The 24755-nt window shown below is 34.7% G+C and overlaps 1 protein-coding gene across 13 annotated transcripts in view; it reads right to left on the bottom strand.

The window, feature by feature from the left end:
• Dlg2 (discs large MAGUK scaffold protein 2) overlaps positions 1–24755 on the bottom strand; it is a 917250-nt gene that overhangs the window by 461958 nt on the left and 430537 nt on the right. The gene's annotated exons all lie outside the window — the stretch shown is intronic.

Raw genomic sequence — 24755 nt, 5'->3', positions numbered from 1 at the left:
ACAGTGATACTGATGACTGTGATTGCAAATACTCTTCATCTGTGTAGCACCTGAAGGTACAAGATCAAAGGAATATGACTCCTTTCTCTTAGAGGCCAGAGTAAGATTGACTCTCACTTTATTGAGTTTTCTAACTTCTCAGAAAAACCCTCAGAGCAGGGAACTGACCTTATCGTACTGTCATATCCTGTTCACTGAGCTTTCTTTCTCCCTTTAGAGTATTAACTCCTAGAGGAGCAGGACCCAATCTCATTTGATCTTGGTTTCCCATTGCTTCCTTGAATGCCAGAATGCAGGAAAACAAAACACTGTCATATAAAATGAGAAGAACTGAACAACAAAAAAAAAAAGTGACCAGTACTATTTATTGTCTCTTCCTGAGCTAGAACTAAAAGGAAGAGTTGGACATTAGAGTAGAAAAGATTGGGGTTATATATTTATATGCCTTTAAGCATAAATATCTGGTCATCAGACTGATATGGGTAAATCTGTAGAGCATTCAGATTCTCTAGATCTCCAATGGGAAGGAACTTCCAACACTATGCTGTTGCTAAAAGCTCGGCCCTTGTCTGGATGCCAATCCAATAGCAAGGACATGGTTTTGAGAAAAAGGAAAAAGAAGCTTTATTGCTTTGCTAGCAAAGGAGAAACACAGGGTGTTCCTGTCCCAAAGGCTGTGATTCTGCCCATCAGTAGAAACAGGGGGCTTTTATAGAGGTGATTCAAAGGCTACATTCCATCTGTTGGAGTTGTTAATTCACTTGTTAATTTGGGAGAAATCATTTCTGAGATCTTCAGGTACCATCCCCAAAGTCTGGATTACTTCATTTCTATGGTGGGTGTGTACTCAAGGACAGACAAATCTGCCTAGGATGGGGATGAAAGGTAATCCTGTTTTCCCTGAGATTGAGGGTGGTGGTGGGAGATTAGGGAGGAGCAGAGAGAAAGGAAGAGAAAGAAATATGTCCACTTAAAAAATAAGTTGCAGTAGCAGAGCAGCAAAAGCTATATTCAAAATAAGAAGTGGACCACTGTTACAAGGCCTTGATTAGAAGAACACAGCCAAACCTCATCAATGATGGCAGGTGGAATGCCAAGTGCTCAGATACCTAAGCATCTAGCATATTGCCTGACATAATTTGAGGGAAATGTTTTATTTTTTAATTTTCAAAGGATGCCTTAGGCTCCTATTTTCAAATAATAAATAATACACTGCTTCTTAGGCCAATTATTTGTAGGAGTAAATATAAGAGGATTGAGTTTCAGGTCAAGGCTAAAAGGTCTTAAGGACTAAATTTTGGAAAGCTCTAAAATTAATTAGGGGGTAGAAGAGAATCAAGGCTCAAGTTGTTAACTATGTGTCTCAACATGTGAACTGACATTTTAATGATAATGATTAAAGAGAAGCTGACTTCTCTCATACAGAATTTTAAGTAGAAAGTATTAGTCACTTGCTGAAGAGGCTGTAAGGGCCTTCAAGTATGACATAAAGAGATCGGGGGAGGGATCAGTCTAGACAATTTGTAAGAACCCATTCATCCCCACCATCAATTTGGGTCCCCAAGAACTTCTACTAGAGCCCTTGGAATTGATGACTATTTGTACCATATTTAATTTAACATTTCTAAAACTTCCTTTTTGATAGAGTTTCAATAGTATTAGAAAGCTATAATGATAACAGCAAAGTTATAAACTGGAAAATTAAACCGAGATGAATTAGGAAGCAGCCTGGTGAGTACAAAGAAACAGCACTAGATTTGGGTTCTGGATCTTCTAAATTCTACCTTGTATGATATTTTGCTATTTATTAACTTCTCTAACCCTCAGTGCTCTCATCTGGAAATTGGGGATAGTAATAATCAAGTGAGGACAGGTGTGGGAAATAGGAAGAACGTGCATAAAGCATGGTGCTCACTGAGAGAGCTCACCAAAGGGTAGAGATTGCTGTCTTGAATATCACTGTCATGCACTCAAGCTCTTGGGGATGCATAGCCTCTAAGAATGTTGCTTGCCTCTCTGTGAATACTGAGGAAAGGACTCTGCACCTACCCACTCTGAATCAGGCAGTGCAGGCTACAGTCCTTTATGTAATGTAAATTCTCTACTCAGGGATGAACAAAGGAAATAACTATTCAGGAGCTTTTATCACAAAAGGGCCTGCAAAATTAGGTCTTTTAAAGACTGGTTTGACATTGAAAAGGCAATTGATCCTCTGTCATAGTCCTGGAGCTGGATGCTCACTTCCTAAACTTCTCAATGATTTTCAATGCCCCTAAACAATATATCAGCCCAACTCTAATCCTTGAATTGTGCCTGTATCTTTATGACTCGCTTTTGCTATATTTCACAGCTGTGGTGTTATTTCAAATTGTTGAGCCATAAGTAATTTGTTATTAATAATAGTCTCTGTACCATAATCTTCGAATATTTTTTTTAAAATAGAAAAGGGGATTGATTTACCATTTTCTATATAAACATCATGCTCAGTTATATCTTACTATGTTTGTTTATTGAGGAGAGAAAGGGTAGACTCAGCTGCACCATTTAAAGTCATTTTGAAAGTTTTGAATTATTAAGATGCTTTATTTCTTCTTAAGAACGAAAAGGTTTCAATAAAATTGGGCCCTCTCAAGGCAGCAAGTTATAAAGGGGTCATTAAGTTTTTGTTGGAATAAGAAGTTGAAAATCAGTGAACTTGACAACAGTGAAAGTGACAAAGAGGAGAGGGATCACTGTACCTTGGCACTAGGTGAGTGTATGTAGCTACAGTACTATTGGGGGGATTTTCTGAAAGATATTCAAAGGCTGAGGATAGCTCAGTCAGGGAACACTTGCCTAGCATGTGTGAAGCCCTGGGTTCAATTCTTAGTACTAGGGGGAAAAAAAAAAGCCTTCTACTCTGAAAGATTCAAACAAATATTATTGGAGACACACAGGGTCAGTATTATGGCCACACTAAGGACTTGGAGACATGGACATGAACCATTTGAAGGAAGCTTCAATATGTCCTATATTAGCATTTAAACTTACATTTAAGCAAAAACTACTCTTAAAGGTTTTGTTTTTTCTTTTTAATAGAGCTCTTAGGATAAAATATGAAGCTACAAAAAAGGTTAATAGTTACCTAGAATCTTGATGGAAAAGAAAATTTTAAGCATAAATGAAAGAAGTCACATAAAAGATGACAGGTTTGACTACATAAAAACTTAAAGCCACTGAAGTAAAAACATAAAATGAAACATCAAGAACTCATAACTAAGCAATAAGCAATAAGCTGGGAAACCATCTGCTCAAGTTTATTTATCAATATTTTAAAAATGTTCCTGCAACTCAATAAGAAACACAACAACATTTCAATAAAAAATAGACAAAGGCTATTAGCATCTGATCACAAAAGAGAAAACACAAGTAGCAAGTAAATACACACATATAAATGTTCAACCTCCCTAGGAATAAAAGCAATGCAAATTAAATTACACACCCGCTTTGCCTGTTTAAGAATAATATAGAATCTTAAATCACAATAAAAGATCAAATAAATCACACTTTGGTTGTGGTACTATGAAACAGACACTCATATCACTGGTGTTATGAGGGTATAAAACCCCTTTATAGCATTTTAAGAAAGCAATTGGCAATATATTTCAGGAATTTTAAAAGTAATTCTGCTTTTTGTTCCAGCAATTCTACCTCTAGTATGCTATCCTAAGAAGAAAATAAAAAATGTGCTCAGAGGTTCCTTTAGAGACAAAGTCATTATATTTTGCCATAAGAGCCAAACAAAGTAAAATAAACAAACAAAAAACCAAAAGGAAACAAATGTCCAAGGAGGGAATGAAGGTATGGGACATAAGATCTATTCACAGCATGATTTATTATTTAACTATTAATATTCATGATAATTTTTAATGATATAAAAGGGATTTATTTTAGTGATGAATACAGTAGAAAATTGTATAGAAAGTTCTGGGGTTAGTGGGAGGTGAAAGAACCCAATTCGCTTACCATTTGGAAGAAAAGATAAACTAAGGGGATGCAAAAGAAACTTGGTAGGGAGTAGGTATTCCAGAGTAGGACTGAGGTGGGTTGAAAGTAGACTTTCAGGAAGAGTGATAGCAAGTATCAAGTTAAAAATCTGAAAACATGCCATTTAAATGTTTGCTAAGGGTTTGAATAGGAGACAAAGTTAAAAAGTTAGGCAGATCTTGAACACATTTTTCTAGTATCTGCAGTTGATGGGAGCCATGGAGATCAGTGTTCCTCTTACTAGATGCAATGAAAATAGTTCAGTCACTTTGCTTGTTCACTTATACATTCATTATTAATTCAACAATACTTACCAAACACGTACTCTGTGCTGGGCCCAGAGATACATGTACTAGGCATAGAGTAGTGAACATGTCAAAATGGTTCTTAGGTTCATTGAATAAAAATGTTGTTTGAAAGGAAATCTGATTGTAAGAACAGAGACTTACTCTAGCTACTTCAGGTAGTAGGACCCATGAACCCTATGAACTTGGAAAAAGCTGTAGTCAGAGATCAACACGGTTAAGACCTAATGAGAAGGATCTTTACTCTAGAGCTTTCCCATCAAGATAACACCTTGTCTCCTCTTGATGCTACTTCTTTGTCTTTTCTAACCTATTCTTGGTCCTGTTGGCAACTATATCTCCTATTTAAAAGGCAGCAGAATATAGAAAAAAAAAAGAGCAAACTAAGTCTGACCAGCTAGATGTCCTGGCCCCATCACTTATAAGCTATGTGACTTTTACCTTCATGCCTCAGTTTCCTTCCTCATGAACAGGAGTAATGCCTACCTCTTAGGGCCATGCTTATTAGATAAAATGATACATGAGTAATATTTAGAAAAGTAAATTTTCTATTTCCCACAGGTATTTAAACAGGTAAGCTGGCAGTAAGACACCAGGTTATACATCCATCTCTTATCCCTTTTTAGGAGTGAATTCATTTTTAAGGGATAATTTCCATTTATGATGACAAAACCATGTTTCTGGCTATGTCTAGGTTGACAGACTTAAATATAGAATGCCTGATTAAATTTAGGTTTCAGAAAAACAAGGAACAGTTTTTGAGTATAAATATGTTAAGTATCACATGGAATATATTCGTACTAAAACCTATTCACTGTTTATCATTTTTAATTCAAATTAAACTGGACATCTTTATTTTATCTGGTAAGTGGTCATACCTTTCACCTTGCAGCTTCCCTACATTGCTAGTGCCTGCTCTCCAGTGTGTTGGCTCACTCTGTGGTATATTTTACTTGCTACCTCTAATTCTCCTTTTGATTTTCTGTGTTTTTTAAAATAAGCAAATGTGCTTAATTTATTGTCTCCCCAGTATCCAACACAATTTCCCAACTTAAATCATGTCTGTATTCATTTCTATACCTAAATCTGTGTATATGCATACAGATACATAATTTTAAAATAAAAGTTGATCATACCACATGTGTTTTTATACCAGTGCTTTTACTTCTTAACTTTATATTGCATGTCAGACATTTTTCCCAGTCAGGACACACAGCACCAGACACCTTCTCCACACACTGGTGGTGTGGGTATAAACTGCTCAATCTACAACTCAGAAATCCCACTTCCAAGAATTTGCCCTACAAAACTGAGAACAACAGATACCCACAGAATTGTCATTTGCACAGAGTTTGTACAAACAAAACAAAGAAAAACATATGTTTGTTAGTATTGGACAGACACGTAGGCACTAAAAACATGTTTACATAAGTAGACTTTGCTGACACAGAAAAATACCCACAATATAATAAGTGAAAAGCAGATAGAAGGCACATATCAAGTTGCACCAGATTTTTGTTTTGTTTTGTTTTTCTTCTTTTGTTATTGGTTCTTTTTAGTTATATATTCAGTTTATGACTAGACAAAATGTAAAGTATGATTCTGATTCTTTTTAATAGTAAGAAATAAGGAGTCTGAAAGCACATACCAGCTTGATATCCTTTCTGTGTCTATATAAGATCTTAATTTCCCTAGTTCATATTTTTGAAATGATTTTTAAAGCATATAAAACTATTCATCATATAAGTAGAGGGATAAGAAGTCATAAATCTGCATATGTACAATTTTCTAAGAAGCGTATCTGTATATCTGCATATAAGTATGGAAAAGCCACCAAAATATCAATAGTGTTTTATTTGAGCAGGCAGAGTACAGGTATTTTTGATTAATTATATTTTTCTTGATTTTTAATTTTTAAAGAATATTTTTAATGCATTAAGATGTAGATCTTAAAAGTTCTCCCTACCAAAAAAAGGTAACTTGGTAACTATGTGAAGTAATGGATGTATTAACTAGTTTAACAGGGGCAACCATTTCACAATGTATATGTGTATCAAAACATCACATTGTAGACATACATTAAATATATACAATTTCATTTGTTAATTATACCTCAATAAAGCTGGAAAACATACATATGTATAACATGTGTGTGTATACACACGCAAGTTTATACTCCAGAGGGATTTGTATTGGGTGTTATGGAATTCAGCTCCAAAAGTCTACACATTCTCAAACAACCCAGACATAGAAAATATAATTTTTTCCACCTTAGGACTAATTTTTCTTAATAAGGAGCAACTTTTATTTCTGTGTGGTAGATAGGTACAAATAAAGTATTTTAAGAGTGGTAAAAGCAGCATTATGAATAATTGGTTATGACTAACAGGATGGCTTAACTGGTTACACCATATTTGCTATTTATATCTGTCAGAGTCACAAATGTCTTTGGTTATGCAAATATATTCAGTTACTCAGAAGATTCCAGTTCAAGTTAGTCTACTTCAGAGAAATTATGTACTAGCTAAAGCCCTTTAATAGAAATGAGGACACAATTAAAACAATTTACAGCAGCCACAGTCTCTTCTACTAATGCATCTACTTATTCATTTATTGTCCTTGGAAAAGATACAGTATGAATGCAGTGGAAAGAGTTGATATTTCGGGCTGTAAGACCTGGGGTTCAATTCTGTTCTGCCACTTACTTGTCTGTGTCACTCTGGGGAAGTTTTCTACATTGGCTAAATCACGGCTGCCTTATCTGGAAAATGACTTCATAAGCTCTACCTTGAAGGACTGCTGCAAGATTAAATGAGATAAAATATGCAAAGTCTTAACAAATCACCTGCCATATGGTAGGTGCTCAGGAAATAACTATTTTTATGTACCAGATACTAATCTAGGGGATGTGGAAGATAAAAATCTGATCCCAACATAAATTCTTCCCTCAAGCATCACTTCATCTTGGAGAGGATGTGTGCTTGTATTTAATAAGGTTAAAAATGGTTCAGTGTGATGGGAGGGGAAGAGACTCTCCACAATTCTCAGACTTTTCTCATCAGTTCCCTAACTTCCTCTCCTTCTCTACCATATGTACAGTTCTCCTATTAATGCTCTTTTAAATAAGTGAGGTCTCTCTTTGTACACTGTTGGCCAACATATTATAAACACATTAAGTAAGAGCACAAATTACACCGTGGAACAGGGGTTGCAAAGTCAGAAGGATTCCTGAGAGGACTACTGGCCTTTTTTGGAGATGGAGGGAAAACTACTTATGAAGGTCATCACACACACACACACACACACACACACACACACACACACAGAGAGAGAGAGAGAGAGAGAGAGAGAGAGAGAGAGAGAGAGAGAGAGAGAAATAATAGTAAAACCACACACACAGAAAAATAATAGTAAAACATCAGCTTCCTGGTCAGCTTAGTTTAACCTCAGTGTAGCAGGGTTGAATGAAGAATATGAAGTTTAAATTCACCTCATAATCTTCTCTTTTATTTCCTCATTGAATATTTTGTGAAATCTATATGACTTGCCTGCACTATGGAAGTTTTTTGGGGGGCAGTGGTGAGATGGGGAGGGAAGTGGTTCTATACAAGATTATTGCAATAACAGAGAATCCCCACATCTCTCAATTATTATTTGGTTTTATACATCATAATCTTTAATCTTCATAGAAAAAAATTTTCACAGTGAACACTACCAATAATTTTTGCACAATGCTATTAAGATAAGGTGGCACAGATGAGGGAGTGGTCAAACTGTGATTTGAACACTTCCAATGTTTACTCTGCAGTACTTCACTTAACCAAACTAACTGGGGGAGATGTAAAACAAATAGGAATTGCCAACAGGGAATGTGGCAGTTGTGTGCAATGTTGAATCTCTAGTTTGCAAGGCATCTATACCCCTGGGTTCTCATAAGGACAATCTAGTTATACACAACAGATCCAAAGCAGTTAGTTGGTAACCAAATATGGATGTGGAAGCTAGATCAGAATCCTTCATCCATCTCCTACAGCCTCCATTTTGCTGCCCTGGGTATGTGTGATAGGTTCATGTGATAACTCTCTTATGCACTTAGCCACAAAGTCATCTATTTTGCTCTCAGGTGATGACTGTGTGCTTAAAGAAACATAGTACCTAAGATTCCTTTATAAAAAGTTGTTTTGATGGGAAATGCAATGGAGCTAGGTACTTAAGCTGCCCTTTCTCAAGCAATGTAAATAGAAGAGGGGAACAGAATAATTTATTGAAATATTACTATGTGAATTATTATTCTCCAAAAGTCTTAGTTCCTAAAAGATTGATGCTCATGGAGAACCTGAGAGGGGAGGCAGAAAACAGAGATCCTATCATCATATATAATTTGATTTAAAGAAAATAATGTTCTATTTTTATAAATAGTTGTTTATAGGGTAAAATGCATACTGCTACTAGTGTTTCTAAATAACTAGCAATTTTATTATAAAATTCGAACATCACTGGATGAATTCTGGTTTTGGTAACTCTGTCTCAGGAGCAATGCCTTTCTTTATATGTTACCACTAATACTGTCATTAATTTAGTCATCCTCTGTCTCTTTTTCTAGGAGAGAAGTACCTATTTTCTGCTAATATGCTACTTCTTGCTTTACTTTTGGTAATACGATTTTCTAAAGACAATGAAGTAATAAATTTCAGTCCATGGTTCCCAAACCTACCCTCATGCATCAGAATCATCTGTGAGTTTTTTTTTGTTCTTTTTCTAATGTTAATATCCCAGCTCCAACCCCAGATACCAGATTTGAAAAATCTGCTTGCCTAGAGAGTATGTGTTTAAAAAGGTTTCATAGGTATCTGTATAGTGTCAGAGTTGATAACTACAATTTTAAATAATAAACCTGCTCTTTTTGAGAAAGGTATGAAATAGTCACATTTTTCTTTTGTTGCATCAATTCTTTCCCCACTATAGAATACAAATTATTGCACTAAACTTTTTGACTTGAAAATATTCAGTTGATAAATTACAATATTTGTAGAGTAAATATTAATTTACTTTAAAATGAAAGGTATACAATAGCATCTTTCATTATTTCATCAGTGATTATATACTGTGTGTGTGATATATATATATATATATATATATATATATATATATACACTCTAAGCTGCAGAAACCCGTGATTCTGGGGATGGTTCTACTTTGCTTTCACCAGGTAGACTACATTTTCACTATGAGCTCTATACTTAGCTATAACTCCTATGTAGCTCCCCTGAATCTGTTTTCACAAATTTATTTATTTACTATTTATATTAATAAATATTAATTATACAGAAAAAATGGGTTTCATTTCAGCATACTCATTCATGAATATAATATTCTTTGCTCACTTCTATCCCTTAATAATCCCCTGTCACAAGCCATCCATGGGCTGTGTGTGTGAACTATGGGCATAGTAGCCATCTAAGGGGATAGGCCTGGCATTACACACTGATTGGGTTGTGCCATGCAAGTGTGTCTTCCCTTTAGCTCTGCCTGTGATCCCATACAGCACATGAGATGGGTGTGACTTGCGGGGATGTCAGTCAATCTGCTGACCACAAGACATCACGAAGCAAGCCTCCAACCTTGAAACCTTATCCCCTGCCTTATTTGGTAAAGAACCTTCTATCGAAATTCCTTTGTGAGTCCTCCTATAAACATAAAGAGATTCTGGGTGCACACTCTCTCTTCCAGCGCCCTTTCCAAAGTGGAAGCTGACCTTTAAGGTCGCAGAGCAATCCAGCTCTCCATCTGAAAAACTTGTCTGTGTTGCGTGATTTCTCACTGCTTTCTTAGTTTAATGTTTCAGCCACCTCTTTTAAACCCAGTTCATCTCATCAGCGTGGGTCATTGGCAAGAGTCCCCCTTACCCCTTTCTACCCTCTACTCCTGATCTTCTCTTTTCTAAGTCTCCCTTCTACTTGCATATCATTTTCATTTTTTTCCTAGTTTCCCCATGAGAGAAAACATATGGTACTGTCTTTCTGAGTCTGCCTTATTTCACTTAACATGATGATCTCAAGTTCCATCCATTTTCCTACAAGTGACATAATTTTATTTTATTTTTCATTATGAGGGCATAATACCCCGCACCCCCACATACATTTTCTTTGTCCATTCATTTGTTGATGGGCAGCTAGAACTATACCTTGGCTATTATGAATTATGCTGAAATAAACAAGGGTCTGCAGGTATCTTATACTGCATCAATTTTAATTCCTTTGGGTATATAGGAAGAAGAGGTACAGCTGAGTCATATAGTCATTCTATTTTTAGTCTTCTGAGCAACCTTCATACTGATTTCTACAGTAGCTAAACTAATTTACATTCTCACTATAGGTATACTGGTTCTTTCCCCAACCTTGCTGTCATTTATTGTTATTTGTAATTTTGATGATGGCCCTTCTGAATGGGGTGAGATAGAAATTTGGTGTAGTTTTGATTTGCATTTCCCTGATGGCTAGTGATGCTGAACAGTTTTTCCATGCAGTTATTGAACACTTAATGTTTCTTTTGATAAGTGTCTAATTGGTTCATTTACCCATTTATTGATAGGGGTTTTTGGTGTTAAGTTTTTTGAGTTCTTTATATATCCTGGATATTAATCATCTGCCATACGAGTAGCTGGCAAAGATTTTTTCCCATTCTGTAGGTTGTTTCTTCATTCTTGTTTCTCTTACTTTGTTCTCACAAATTTAAATTCAGCACAATCTCATTTGAGCTACTCTCAGCATTGTATGGTTTTGGATATATGTAAAGTATTGTCCAATCATACATAGTTGAATCTAATAATATGCAATGACGCTGTAGAATTAATACTACTACTCTTAGAAACTGGAAGACATCATTAGGTACAGATGTGTTGCTATATATGAACTTAATTTCTATGCTTTGCATGAAGGTATTCAAAATAAACTCTGCATTTATTTAAAAATGTCATGATGTCTGCATAGTAAATCTACATATTTAGGGAAGGCATATATTTGTGCTTGCTTAACATTCTAGAATTTTTAATTTTAGAGGTTTGGTTTATGGAAGAGGGTACTGGGGATTGAACTCAGGGGCACTCGACCACTGAGCCACATCCCCAGCCCTAGTTTGTATTTTATTTAGAGACAGGGTCTCACTGAGTTGCTTGCTGAGGCTGACTTTGAAGTCATGATCCTCCTGCCTCAGTCTCCCAAGATGCTGGGATTATAGGTGTGCACTACTGTGCCTGGCTTAATTTTAGAGTTTTGTAAATGAAAACCAATTTTTTTAACTCATAGAATTTTTTTATATAACTGATAATTACGCCTAGTTTTCAGTAGGTTCTTCTGAATTAGGATTGATATACATTTTAAAAAGACATTGAAATGTCACTAAATCTATATACATTTCACAAAACCTGTCCTTAAAGTCAGGGAAATAGTGAAATGCTGTGTTTTTGCTAGGCCAGCTGGAAACACAGTTCCCCTGCACCCACTTTTTGACCTTCCTCTACCACCCCCAGCCAACTTTGCTATCATCACAGCTGCAGCCAAACTAGGATCACTGGTTTATTTCATGACAAGAAAAGGCTAATAATAATAGTGAGAAGAATGTCTACACTCAGTGTAGCTCATTTCAACAACAGATCTGTTAATATGGATTAACTTTTCATGGGCCAGACTATAGGGCAATGACCAAACAGACTCCCTTTTACCCTGTGACTCCATGTCATATAAGGAATGCTTCTCCCATGAGAAAACTCTGCCTCTGCCATTGTGTTGATCCTGCTTGGCATACCCTGCTTAGAAAAGCAAATTTTTCTGTTTTTCTTATATAATGTAAAATTGTTCTATTTTTGGTTCCCATTTTTCTTGGACAGTGTACTCTGTCAGAGAATGTTTGTCTAGATGTTAGTAACTATTCTTTAACTTTTACTCAACTAGGGTCATTTTGACCCATTTCCCCTTCTGCTTATGATTTTAGATTCATGATGTTTGTTTATGGTTTTGAATCATAGCCACAACCACTTACAAATAATGTGTGTTTGGACTATAAAGGTGTACTCTAACCCTTAGAGGGGGTCGAAGGGTAACTTGTAGTTTGCCCACCAACTGGTGAATCCAGACCGCCAGCTGGTAAATAAGTGTTCCATCTCCTGCTTTAAGATCAACTCAGTGATTTATTGCAAACTCACCGTGACAAACTCATTTAATCCTAATAATAACCCATGGTATTTGTATGCATGAAGAAGCTGAGGCACAGAGAAATTATATAACTCTTTCAAGGTCAATTAGTGAACTCAGAGGTTATTTTTCCTTAACCCTAAAATCTATGCTCTTATCCAAGGTGCTCTCCTGTTTCTGGATGCCAGGTTCTAAATTTACCACTCACTTTCTAATTGTTGTAGGGTTATCATAAATATATGTCATCTTGGATTCCCAGTCTATAAAACAGACGTAACATTTCTCTGTCCATTGTATGGTGTCATAGGAATTAAAAAAAGAAATAGGAAAGTATCTACTTGTGCCATACTAGATAGCAAAAAGGGGTTATTAGTACTACTATAAATTCAGAACCAGGTCTCATATAATTGGCTTTGAAATCTTCACCTGTTTCATTTTGCCTCCATTCCCTGTCCAAAGATGGTAAATGATAGTTTTAAAAGATTAGAGCAAAACAAAACATAAAACAAAATATCAGGCTCCAATAGATCAATTGACAGAATTTCTATTAGGAAGTAGTCTACAAGAGAAAGAACTCACATGGTTGTACTTCAAGGTCAACCCAATTTAAAAAAAAAAAATCTGAGAGTTGATATTTAAATGTTGACACACAAAGAAATACATTCACAGGCACAGTTAAGTTCTTTTAGTAAAATGTTCATTAAAGCAGCCATAGGATGTCTGAGAAAACTCTGCCTCTGCCATTGTGTTGATCCTGCTTGGCATACCCTGCTTAGAAAGGCAAATTTTTCTTTGTCATGCACTCTAGAATGACCCTGACTTGGCATTGCACCAAAGCTGCTTGCTTCCTTGAACAAGTTCTAAGTGTTTTGGGGAGGAGACAATCAGATTAAACAACAAGGACGACAACAACAACAATGACAACAACAACTTGAAGCATAGAGAAGATTTAAAAAATCTTAAAGCTAACAGTGCTACCTAAGTGATACAACAAAAAGAGTCAGACTCTGCAGTTAGTTTGAATCTTAATCCTCTGCTATGTACCAAGTACATGACCTTTTATATCATGGTCAAGGAGGTGGTTTATGGAGCCCGACTGCCTGTGTTTAGACCCCGGCTTTGCTAACTACTGATTATGTGAGCAAGTACTTAACAGCTCTCTGCCTCAGCTTTTCATCTATCAAAATCTACAAAATGAGGATAAAACAGGATTTATCTCATAGGTTAATAATCAGTTAATTAGTTTCTATATAAAGAGTGTCTAGTACAGAGTTACATTATACAAGTATTTATCATTATTATTATTAAAATCTCTTGCTTCTGCTTCCTTATGCAAAAATGAGAATAACAATATTTATCTTAAAGGCTAAATAAGATACTTTACGAAAAATGCTTAGCATAGATTGACACATAGTGGAAATTCAATAAATAGTAACAATTATTAACATTAGCTCAAAATGTATTTTCATATTTTTTTCTAATATTGTTGCCTACATATTCTCAATGTCGATTAGAAATAATTTAGAAGAGAGAATATAACATTCTTTTTCTTTAATGGATTGAAAACATTTTCAAATCCGTAAACTGAGACTGCAGATTAAATATGCGAATATATGAAAGACATCAGGCACCAAATGAGTCTCACAAAATATTGTTCTCCTCCTCTGTGTTCTTTAAGATTTAATAAATATATTGCATGTGACAATTCTACAAATAGGTTTTAGACCTAATGATCCATCCCCCATTCTCTTGATCTCTCCCTTTTTTTTTTTGAAAACGTCTTTTTAGATTATCAATAATAAAAGATAAAAATTGTTTCCCCATAAGGAAAGGAGGAAGCAATTTAACAAATGTTGAGTAGCAATTACTTGCTTTCCTTATTGTATCTGTATTCTTCAACACCATCCTACGAACTGTTATTATCCTTCATTATGGATGAAGCAGCAGAAGGATTATACAGCTGAGATCAGATAGTCATTTACTGCAGTCTTTTAAGTTTTAGTAAATTTTAAGTATACAGCATAGTATTACTAACTACAGTCACCATGCTGTACATTAGATCATATCATATAACTGAACCTTATACCTTTTGACCAACGCCTCCAGATTTCCCTATTGACTGTTGAGCCTTAGTCTACCCAGCCCCAAAAGTCATGCTGCCTCCTTCTATTTATCTTGCTTCCTCCAAAGAAGTAAATATTTGAGTGGTAACACTGGAAATACAAAAAATTACATAGGATTATGGGTAGGACCTTCAATAATGGACCTTGATGAAGAATCAAGGCATATTATCATGATTTTAATAAACTGTAATTTAAAGACTACTCCCCAGATATTTGACCTAATCTACTTACCTCTTATAATTACATATGTCCAGTATGTTGTACATCATGTCTAATCTCTTCTAATTTTCATCATTAAGTATTAGAGTGAGCCCTGGCTTAGTTAGCATTACCTTGTGTGTAACACAAAGGGGATGATTATAACTGTTCTGTGGAATTATTATGCAAGTTAAAATATAAAGACATCTTGTAGAATGTAAGGTGCTATAAAAATATTAGTTTTTACCATGATTCTTACAAATTCTACAAAGTATTTGAATAATATACACAGAAACTTGGGATGTGCTGATCCTGAATATTGTTTGTGAAAAATACAAGTTCATGGCTGGGGCCAGAGGAGAATGAGAAGAACCTCTAAGTATTCTTTTTTTAAAAAAATATATTTATTCTTAAGCTTTAGGTGGATACAATATCTTTATTTTACATTTATGTGGTGCTGAGGATCAAACCCGGTGCCTTGTGCGTGCTAGGCGAGCATTCTACCACTGAGCCACAACTCCAACCTCTAAGTATTCTTGTGTATGATTTACACTGCTGATTCCCCATTCCTCCTGGGCCCAGTTTTACTGGCTAATTCTTATTGTTCTTTCTAATCTCAGTCACCTCTCTAAAAAAGTGTCCCTGATCCACCCCAGGCTGGTCTAGATGCCTTTTCCAAACTCCCTATAGTTTTTGGTACTGACCCCAACACAGCATGTATCATCTCTACTATATTTCTTGGTTAACTCATCTCTCTCTTTATATTCTCTACTTCCCTGTCTCTCTGAGAATACCAAACACTGGGAAATATTTGTTGAATAAATAAAAAATGGAAGTTGAAATACTGTATGGATGGATGAAATGAAAGATTAATAAAATAAATGGTCAGAAATGGAGAGAAAAGGAGGAAAAAAGGAATTAAACACAAAAGAGTTAAGTAAGCATTTAAATGAGATGGAATATCAAGAGTAATCAGTCAAAATTCCAGAAACCAATCTATTCGCAATACCAAAAGTTGTGCAAATGTTCATATAATTTCATTATATTCAGTACATGTATATTTACTGATTATTAATTATGCTCTAGGTACCTACTCTGCTACAAGCAGAAGGAATGGAGAGGGTCTCTGCTGTTGTCAGGAAACAAGGAAGCTGAACAGCAAAAGAGTGGTCAGCTGGAGCCAGATCATGGAGGGATTTATACGTAAGGACTTGAGATTTTACTTCTGGAGACATGATCTGATTCACTATTTTAAACAGTAAGGTATAGTGTGGCATGAGTGGCAAATTTAGAAACAAGGAAACTGTGGGAGGCTATTAAAATAATCGAGCAACAAGTGTTGTGGCTTAAACTATTATGCTGGGAGTAGAGAAGCAAGAACCTAGTGGATGTATTGTGAAAGCCTACAGAATCTGTTGGTGGATTTGGAATGGGATGTGAAAGGAAAATGAGAGGGAAGGCTGACTCAGGGAATGGGGCCTGAGCTAGTGGACAGAGCTCTCATTTACTATGAAACAGAGGGGAGGACAGCCCTCAAGAGTTTGCTTGTGGACCTATATTAAATGTACTGATTAGGCAGTGGGGATCTGGGCATTTATCTTTAAGAAACATAATCAATAAATGGATTAGAAAGAATGTACAAAAATTACCTTGATTAAAAAAGAAATCCTTAGAAATCTAAATGTGCAACAAAATGAACATGGCTAAGTAAATTATGGTTCATCGATATATAAAAGATCATTATATAGCTACTAAAATAATTTTAAAGACTAAGGATGTCAGAAAATTCTCAAGATATATTACTAAAGTTAAAAGAAAAAACCCAAAAGGAAAAAAAAAAAAAAAAAAAGCTCAACCTCACTGTATATAATATGGTTCAAATATTATAAATAAATGTGCATATCTAGAAAATAACTCAAAGAAAATTCACCAAATACTAATAATAATTATCCTTCTTTGGTGAGGGTACTTATTTTGATTTTTGTTTTGTTTTTGTGCATTTTATAATTTTTTTATAAATACATTTTATTTTATAATTAGAAATAATAATAAGATAAAAATACAACAGAGGGCTTACAAGGTAGATTTATAGGTAGTAAAAAGAAAATGGGTGTAGAGATAAAGATTAAAATGGATGTCTAGGGAAAATACATGAAAGCAATATATTAAAAATGTTTTTTACTTGGAAACAGTTTGTTCCATTATCTATATTAATGAAATTACCTAGAAGCAAAAAGTGAATGAATGGTGCAATACAAAACCTATGAAATTTTTAAATCTATAATAAAGTAAGAATGTAAGTCTTTGAAATGGAATGATTGCAGTCCCTGGTTTTCTTATATTTTGTTAGTGCAATTATTAATATTAATATAGTAATCTCACTCACAGCAGCTAATGATACAGGAGATGGCAGGAAGTCACTCAGGGATTACAATGCTGTCACAGACAACTATCAAAGTACACACCTGCATGTGGACAATTAGGAATCAGCTGCTTTCTTATCTTCTGTCAATTTATTATTTTAGTGATATACAGATATGAAAGCAAACTCCTAGAGGAAGAGACTTTGTCTACTTTCCTTGAATCATATTATATACCCTGCTTCAGTTCACACTGATAAGGGCCAGAAATAAGCTGCATTTTGTGTTATTGATAGCAACTAACTTGCAACGTAAGAGACAAGGATTAACCAGGGGTTGATTGCTTCTATATTTGTCACATCAAAGTCCTCCACAGTCATCATGCCTTTTTTTTCTTTCTTTTTTTTCCCAGTCATTCTGGAAGGGAAAGGACAAACTAATTTTATTAAAAGTAATGTAGCATTGATTCAATAACTCTTGAGTTTTACATCTATAGCAACAATAGCTATAGATGGGCAATAACCACCATTTTCCATAAAATTATAGGCAGAATGTTGCATGCTTATGTCTGGCTAATTCATGAGATACATAGGAAATGATAAATATCTATAAAAACAATCTTAAAATTCCCATTACTGTTTCAATTTTGTTAACATTAAATTCATTTCCCTGTCATCAAACAACAGCTTAATATGTTTCTGCTGCATATTTGGATATCCCTCTTTAATTAAGATTTCTCAACTTCCCCATTAACATACTCTCTCTACTTCTAACAGGCTAGCTCTATCAATTATGGTTCATGGCTTATGTAAGTAAACCTAAATGGTTATGTGGAACCATCATCAATAAAGACAAAACTCCCCTTGAGGCTTTCACTTGATGGTCTGTTCTCCATCTGTCTCACTAATTTTACCCCACTCCTCCTTCCCATTATGATACTTTGCTTCAGAGGAGACATTATACTTATACTATCAGGCTCCATATTGGAGAAATCAGGCATGCAATACTCAGCAAAGCAGATAGCTCAGAGACATGTGTTTGTGTATGCTTAATTTGGTTAAGTTTTTTAATAAATTCTTTATAAAGACTGTGAGGAGCCTGATGTCATGTTTTGCAGAATTTTTGAAAGGAAAACCTTTCAAAAGATTTGAGAGTTGGTTTGAGATTTGATGTTAGTTATTGAGAGTTACTACGGAGGAAAAAACAAGGGCAAAATTGACAAATATAGAGGACAATTGTATTTAGCCAGAGATCAGTCTTACAGACTGGTTAATACCACATTTTCTTCCACTGAATCTTATATTAGATTTTCATTTCAGGTGTACTAGATATACATTGAGATGATAAAAATAAAGAATTTCAATAAAGCATTCAGATTATATGGTATTTTGTAATAAAATGTTCTCTCATATGTTTTCCAAGATAATTAGTTCTGCAAGATAATGAGTTGAGAAAGTTTATATGTAGATTATAACATGTTTCAGCAGTAGCATAATATTTTTTACCACATTTTAATAAATAATTGTAAAATGTTGCCAAGAAGATTTTATTTGTGGAACTGTTCATCTTAAAATCCTTGTTTTTAATAGTATTAATAACTAATACTTCTCAAGTGCTGACTTGTCTCTAAGTACTTCATATGTATTAGCACAGCTTATTGTCACAATAAACCAACAGGCATAAAGTATTATTCTGTTCCTCTTATAAATGAGAAAATTGAGGCAAAGGGAAATTACAACAACTTGTCCAAGGTCAGCCTGTTAGAGAGTGGTCAAGGATGGAGTCAAAACTGAGCAGGGTACCTCCAAGACCAAGGTACCCAATTACTCTGCTTTTCTGATCAATTTTACATGGACCCAGTTGTTTGCTTAGGGTACCTGCAGCTCTTTCCCACTGTACCTGGTTGAAAGTGTGTGGAAAAGGATGCCTTTACTATGTAAGAAGGTATGTCCAGTTTATCCAGAAATGGTTTAAATCACTAAATATAAGGGAAAAAGAAGAGAGGCTAGAACATGCTCACACTTTAGTCTGACAGAAAGTGATTCTTTGAGAGCTTGTTTCTTATGGACAACATAAACCTTGTGCTATTATTAAGGGACTGTTTCTGTAAAAATTAGTAATTAATAAACTTGTGCAATTTAGCTCAGTGCTTCTGAAACTTGGGTACTCACATGTACCTTGGTGTTTTGGCAAATGCCGGAAACTATTTCCCATTAAGATCTTGGATAAAAATAATTTAATTGGCAATCAAAGTATTTGTGCATTAAAGAAAAAACAAAGAAAGGTATTCTATAAGCTTTTGAGAGAACACGTAAAATTTTTTATTTTTTTCTGCTTGGGCAGAAAGCTCCCCTTTTCTTCTGATCCTAAGAAGAATAAGTTCATTTTCCACAGCCTGAAGGCATTTGGGTAGAAACATTTGAGAAACAGTGGTCTTGCCTCTAACTAGTTCTAATCCACAAAGTTAAACACTCAGAAATAACTAAACAAACAAACAAACAAACAAAAAAACAACAATGGCAAATACTGGGGAAAAAATGGAAAATATTTATGTTGTTCCTGAAAGGTAACTTCAAGGGTGACGAAGAGTGTTGAAACAATAAGTAGTACAATAGTTGGGTAATAGCTGCTCTTCACATAGGACATGGGCCAGCAGTGTGGCTCAACGCAGCCCAGACCCATCCTCTCTTCTGCTCTCCCATGGCTCCTCCTCCTGTTCCAGCTGCCATGATTTCCTCTCTCATTTCTTCAGGGGCACTTCCACTTTTCCACACAACAACCAGGTATTTTTTTAAAATATAAATCAAATCATTTAATGTTTCTGGTTAGTACCCTTTAATGGATTCTCAGTACACTTTATAGTAAATCTACACTTCTTCATTACCTTCGAAGTCCTATATCATTTGAGTCCTGTCTCATTTTCCAACTTAATTTTCTACGTTTCTGTTAACTATCTCTTTATAGCCAAGATGAGCTTCTGTATGTTCCTGAAACATATTACATTTATTACTGACTCAGTGACTTGGCCTTACTATTCCTTCTTCTTGGAATTTTTTTACTCTAATCTTCACATCACTATATTCTTCTCTTTATTCATGTCCCAGTTCAAATGCTATCTCCTCAGAGAGATGCTCCTAGCATATCCTACCTCATGTTCTCTCTACCTATATCATGCTCCTGCTTTGTTTTCTTTATAGCACTTAGCATTGTCCAAACATGATGCATTTATCTATATATCACTTATTAAATATAGTTAAATGTAAATTCTGTGAGGGCAGGGAACTTTTATTGTTTGTTCATCATTATGATTTTGTTGCTAATAACCATGCTTGACACATAGTAGAAATGAAGATCCATTTGAATAAATAAAAGAAGGAGTCAACAAAAGAGAAAAGACAACTTTACTATGTATCAGATGGCATAAGGAGTCAGCTAGTGTTTTGTTATTCAGGGAGAAGAATGGAGGTGAACTCTACCCCAATGGGATCATACCTGTTAAGTAAATAATGTATTCAACTGGTGAGGATTGAATTATAATTTGGATTTGTTCTTGAAAGATTCTATAGACAAGAATTCTTTATTACGACTTTGTTTAGATTATGCTTTTGGATCAGCCAAACTATGTGAGGGAACACTATGTGGAGACAATCAGAAAGATAACTGGATAAATTTAGGACTAGACATCTAATACTGGTTTCTAAAGTTAGATTTTGTCTCTTATAGATGTATTTAGGTCCCTGATTTTCATAACAACCTTTACTGCACCCAGAACTTGAAAATTAAGTGCCTACATCTTGAAAGAGTAGTTTTACTTTGCATCCTCTTTTATTTTTTTTTTCTATTTCCATTTTAGTACTAATAGTTTGTATGGGTATCTTAAGACTATTAAGTCAGATGATAAGGATGTGTGGCTTGCATTTTTTCTGAGAACCAGGGAAGAACTGGCCATGTAGAAGTGGAATCTACAGTTGTAGGTAATATGCAAAGCGGACTTTATTCACAGGTGACTCTTGATTGATTGATTGCGTTTTTTGAAATAGTTACTTTCTTTTCCCAGGCCCAAAGTAAATAAGATAAACAATGAACATCACTTTAAAGAAACAGAAGGAGGGCTGCACTGGGTGTTCAAAGCTGGTACTAAATATGAATCTATTAATATTTATAAATATGGGCCTATGAAAAACTTACAAATCATTCTGGTCCTTGAGTTCCTTGCCCATCAAATGGTGATTAGACTTCATATTTATTTATGGCTCTTCCAACTTTGAAAAGTCTATAGTTTCTGTGCCCAAAACCACCTTGGCATTGTTGTTTTCAAGAAGATAAAAACCAGTTGTCAATACCACTAGGAATATTCATACATACTATCATATTAAAACCTTATAATTCCCAAAGGAAATTAGAATATCCTTTATCCCAAATCTACAGATGAGAAAACCATGACTTGAAGAGATTAAGTGATTTGTTCAGTCATGTAGGTAATAAGGAGGAGAGACAGGATGACGAACCTAGTTAATTTATCTACCATTTTTCCATGAAAAGAGGCTATTAAAATGAGGGGTAGGAATGGGGGGATGATACCTTCAAAGACTGATCATGATTCTAATTTTATTTCTATATGCTGTATGATATGAGGCAATTTCTTAATGTCTTTAGGCATTTTTGCTATTAGTAAAAATCAAGAATATCATATAAATAATATAGGACAATTTATATTTTATGTTATCTATATTATGTATATGATAAGAATATCATATAGATAATATAGGTATATATATGTATAAATATATATACCCCCACACACACAGAGAGAGAGAGAGAGAGAGAGAGAGAGAGAGAACATTTGCACAAACCATTTCCCTAGTAAAATATCCTTTCTGATCTCCTAACTCTGACCAATACCTATACATTTCAAAGTTCAAACTCAAGAGTTTATTTCTTCTTTAAAATTTCCTTTGATGCCATAGGCCACTCCTGTGGCTTCTGTGTAAAATTCAAACTCATTTATAAATATTTCCTACGTGCTTCCTATGGTGGTAGAGAGCTCTGCTAGGGCTACATAGAGCATTTCATGGAAGTGATCTAGTTTAGTTTCTTTGTGTTAATAATTCCCAGATTTTTAATGTTATCTAAAAGATCTTTGACATTTACAAAGAGGACTGAGACAAAGTTGTTAACTTTCATTTTCTAGGTAAGGACATAATAAATAACTACTTTTGACTACCATGATTCTTTTACAAAAAAAAAATGTCATTTTGACACCAGAAACCATAATCTCAAGATTTTGAAACAATTAATAAATTAAGCTTTGTGGAAAACTTTCTGGAGGAGTTGAGTTTGCATAATTAGGAAACAGGCATTGGGGAATCCATTGGTTTGTACATATTTTTCCCAATATAATAGTTCTTAGATGCTACTTCTTAATCAATTTTTCATTTCTAGTGAAATATCAACAGTCTAGTAGGAAATATTCAATTAATATTAATGAATGAGGCAATGAATCTGCTTCAGAGCAAATACCTCTGAATCCTATGGTAATGCTTAGAGCACAGGGTACAAATGAGAAGACACCAGCAATGGTGGGAGTGGTGGGGGGTGTATGTATGTGAACTGATCTGATTTACTTTACAAGCAAGGCAACAATCATGAAGATGTTGTGAAGAGTTATTAGTAAGTCAGTCTTGCAAGGGAACAGAAAAGGAATCAGAGGAAGGAAGACACTGAGGCATGGTCACTGTAGAAGAAAAGTTCATTCTCTTTCCAGAACATTCCTTGTGACATCCAAAGTAGATTAGGAATAATACAAAGTACAGTTTCTGTAAATAGATAGCATTCATTGAATATTTATTATGTGTCAGACACTAAGTTCTTTGCATTTGTAATCTCATTGAATTATGACAACAATCTGTTAAGACATATTCAATAGCTATTCCCTTGCAAAGATGAGGAAACCAAGGCTTGCAATTTCCCCGGGGCCACATGGTTAGCCAGCTATAGAGTTAGGTCTCAACCCTGTTTTCTAGTTTTCTTTAGAGCTCATCAAAACTCTCAGATTCCTGGGATAAGCAAAGTTTTATGATTTGTTTTTCACTTTGAAATTAAGGAGAAAATAAGAATGTTTCTTCTTAGTCAGGATTTTAACATTTCTAGGGAAACTCAGTTCTACTGAAAAACTCTGTGACCATAAGCAGTTTCCTTTAAACTTTTTGCACTTCGATTTCTACCCTCTAAAATAGGAATGAAAGCCTTTCTGTTTTTGGTGGGGGGGATTAAATGGATCCTGTATGTCAAAGAGCTAGCAAAGTGCCCAGATTATGAAGAGGCTTTAATAATTGCTAATTTATTATGGGTCCTAAGGTAAAATGACATTTTCAAATTAAAAACAAATCAAATATTAGTGATAGTGTAAAAGCAAATAGATCATTGCTCTAGTGGATAAAGGTGTCTCTATTTACACTTTTTTTTTTTTTCCGAGAGCCTTGAGGATTATCTTTGCTGCAGCCCTCATTTTAATTGAGAGCATAAAGATCAGACACTTCAGCACAGGAAGAAATTTATATTTGATTTACACCACAGATGTACATTTGCAGCTTCAAAACATCCCATCCCTTGGCTAAAGATATAACAAGCTACTTCAGCAAACCTGATATTGCAAAATAAATGGAAAGTGCTTAATCATTTAAAAAGATATACCAAAGAATGCACATGCTCCAGCAGGAAGGCTCCTTTACTTTCTTAAAGGCTGACGAATGGCTTCAATTAGACAGGCAGGAGAGAAAACCAAAACAATCCATCTCTTTCATTATTTATACACAAAAACATACAGAAATAAAGGGCACATATCTATATTTACTCTCATTTTGGTAAAAGTATTATTTAAGGAGAAAGTCAAATTGCAGAGCAATGTGCAAAATATGAATTTATTTTGCCAAATCAATGCCAAGCTCCACCATAGCTAAGTATGTATTTATATGTATTTGTATGACATGGGGAAGGTATGAGAAGTTCATGACAAGCTTGACAAGCTGTCACATTGAGTTCATCAAGATAGGTCCCTCTGGAGGAAGTTTGAGAGAGATTCTTGTTTCTTAATCATCTTTTTATTCCTTTGCTACATGTACAATATAAATATTACTTTGAAACAAAAACATTTAAAATAAAAAGTAACACACATTTTTAATTATTCATCCACCCATTCATTCATCTATTCATCATTCAATATTTATAGAATCATTGCCAGTGACCATTTAAGTAAACCATGTTGGTCTTCTCTGTGAGCTTCCAAACCAGACTTTTTCAGAGGAGGTCTGGATACATTTGAATTTATTTAGGAGATTAGAATGTAGATTAGAATGTAGTTGCATGTTCTTAGAATCCTGTTCCCATTTAGAATTAACAGGGCATGTTAATTTAAAACCATTTGGAGTTAACTTTATTCCTTTCCTTTCAACCTATAGCTATTGCAACTAGAGGGAGGGTTGATTAATTCCCAAATTCCACTGAACTATAAGTGGCTATTGGTGGCAAGCATGTGGGAGTTTTGAGTCAAAAGAA

Source organism: Marmota marmota, unplaced genomic scaffold (genome assembly GCF_001458135.2).
Source record: "Marmota marmota marmota unplaced genomic scaffold, marMar, whole genome shotgun sequence".
Taxonomy (NCBI): Eukaryota; Metazoa; Chordata; class Mammalia; order Rodentia; family Sciuridae; genus Marmota; species Marmota marmota.
Note: the sequence above shows the minus strand (reverse complement) of the source record. Positions and strands in the feature narration are given on the sequence as shown.